This window comes from Engraulis encrasicolus, chromosome 19 (assembly GCF_034702125.1).
Source record: "Engraulis encrasicolus isolate BLACKSEA-1 chromosome 19, IST_EnEncr_1.0, whole genome shotgun sequence".
Classification (NCBI taxonomy): Eukaryota; Metazoa; Chordata; class Actinopteri; order Clupeiformes; family Engraulidae; genus Engraulis; species Engraulis encrasicolus.
The window spans coordinates 14,262,436-14,265,089 of NC_085875.1; positions in this window are offsets into that span (position 1 = coordinate 14,262,436).

Below are 2,654 nucleotides of genomic sequence, written 5' to 3' on the forward strand. Positions count from 1 at the left end.
GTAGTATGTGCTGTATTTTGGTGTATGTACACTGCATATGAATTTTGTGTGTGTGTGTGTGGGGGGGCTCATGCGGGCGTGCAGGCTCCTGTGTGTGCATTTGTGTGTGCGCGTGTGTGTGTAGATACTTGCATACTGTTGATGCATGCGTGCGTGGGTGCGTGCGCACAGTATGTGTGTGTGGAGGGGTGTATGTAGGAGCGAGGGACATGCACAGGCAAAGTTTATTTCCCAGCTAGATAACATGCCTTAGTGATGACCACATAAGTGCTTACCACAATGCAATACACTGTCCTGACCTTGCCAGAGAGAGAGCCATACAGTACATTGGCCACGCTGAAGCTCCAGTCCTGATTCAGTGCAGCCAGTGCCGCTGACAGCCTTGGCCGGACCTTGGAAAAGACACCTGAATAGGCCCCCCTCACTCAGTACACATAATGTGATGAGAACCCAATTCTGGGCCCCTCTCTCCCTGGGCCCGGGACAACTGACCCCTTTGTATCCCCCTTGTCTGCTGTCCTGAGTTCAGCTTTTCCCATCACGCTCCCTCAAACATCCAGCAGGAAAGTACCAATTACCTGAAATGAAACTCCAGCCCTGGTGTTGGACAGCCTCCACGATGACATTATTGAAATGGCATATGAAGAGGTTGTTTCCAAACCGCTATAAAAGCCAGTGAAAATGTAACGCTCATGAATCTTTTTGCTTAAAGTCCAGTTTAACGTAGCACTGAAATTATTTGAACTTGGTGGTTATTGTTATTTTTTGCCTACCTAAATTTGAACAATACAAAACAGAACGCGTCCCAGTATAAACTGAGAAGCCCATAAAAATCTGTAGTTTTTAAAACATCATTGAAAATGGATATGTAGCGTTTTGGAAAACAAACAGTACACATGTTGACTCCACAGCGACGGCGTCTGCTCCGCTCATATAGCCGGCAATTTAGGTACCTGAGGAGGGGCGCCAAGTTTGTCCTGCGCTGCGGGGACTGGCATGTAATTCTGGGGTGCATTTCTTAAAAGAGAAGTTGTTAGCCTGTTAGCAACTTCAATAGTTGCCAATGGGAAAATGCATTGAAAACAACAAAGTAGCTAATGTACTAAGCAACTTTGGTTTCGAGAAATGCACCCCTGGTGTGGTGTGGTGTGGTGTGTGTGCATATACTCAGGGGCGCCGACAGCCTTTGCTGGGCCCAGAACAAAGTCATCTGAAAGGGCCCCTATACAACATACATACAATGTAATGGGGACCCAATTCTGGGCCCCTTAGTATCTCCCTGGGCCCGGGGCAATATACCCCTTTGTCTCCCCTCTTGTCAGCGGGCCTGCATATACTGCATGGTTGCTATTGGACGGTGTGAATGGAGCAGAGGTTGTGTCCACAGTACGAACGTATGCGTGCATCCAAGAAATACTAGTCATACTGTGTCATCTCATCGCATCACAATCCGCTGGCAACAGATTTACAATGCCAGTAAGAAGCTATCCAGGCCATGTCATGACTTGGGATTCAGGGGAAGTGTAAAAAAAAAAAAGGTCTCGCTTTATTTTCACAAGTCCCTGTGATCCAGATCCATCATGATATCCAGATGTTATGATATAACATGATATAACATTGCTGTTTTGTAACAGTAACATACTATAATACTAACACTAACTCAACATCATCCCCGAGTTATATAATAGCTTTTTTTTTCTTGACCTCATCATAAACCTCTAAATGTCCCCCTGGCCTCATCATAAGCCTACCAACGCTTCCTTGGTATTAAAAAGTCTTCGTTTAACTCAAGGAAGAGCGCGACACTGCTTCTTCACAATTCACCACTTTTTTCTTTTTCTTTTTGTGCTGACGTTTCGGCACTAGGCCTTCATCAGAGTGATGATCTCTGATGAAGGCCTAGTGCCGAAACGTCAGCACAAAAAGAAAAAGAAAAAAGTGGTGAATTGTGAAGAAGCAGTGTCGCGCTCTTCCTTGAGTTAAACGAAGACTGGAGTACCTTGAAAAGCTGCACCTGCTAAAAAAGAAACATTCGAGGTGTGCGGGCCCTCACCAAAAACTGTCAAAATTGGTATTAAAAAGTAAAATAAGCTGAAGTAAATAAGTAAAATAAGTTAAATGTCCCCCAATGGCAACTGAGCACCCCCTCCTCTCAGCTGTATCCTTCTCAATGCCCCCCTAGGCCTCTCTAACGCCCCCGGGGGGCTGGAGAGCCCCCCGTTGAGAAACATTAACATAGTGTGTTATTTTCAAGCATTCTGCTTTCAAGCTTTCTCTGCCGGTGAGAAAGTTCTGTCCTTCATCCCACACAGAGAATGACTAAAGCGCTTTGTCTGTGAGTAATAGTGACATACTCTCACAAAGTATGTAAATGTTCTCAAAACACTTTTATTAAGTTAAATACTTATTTCATTATAAATAGACGATATCATGTCGATAATGTTTTGGTCGTTTTGCCTTTTGCTCCACTTTGGCCATCTCCACTTGCCCTTGAGACAGCTGGCAGGGTTTGCAAATGAGCATGGGAGGGGAGGGGTGTGCATGCTTGTGGGTGTGTGCAGGGCCACTGACAGCTGTGGTCAGGCCCAGGGCAAAGTTGTCTGGAAGGGCCCCCCAACCCAATGTAATGAGGACCCAATTCTGGGCCCCCTCTC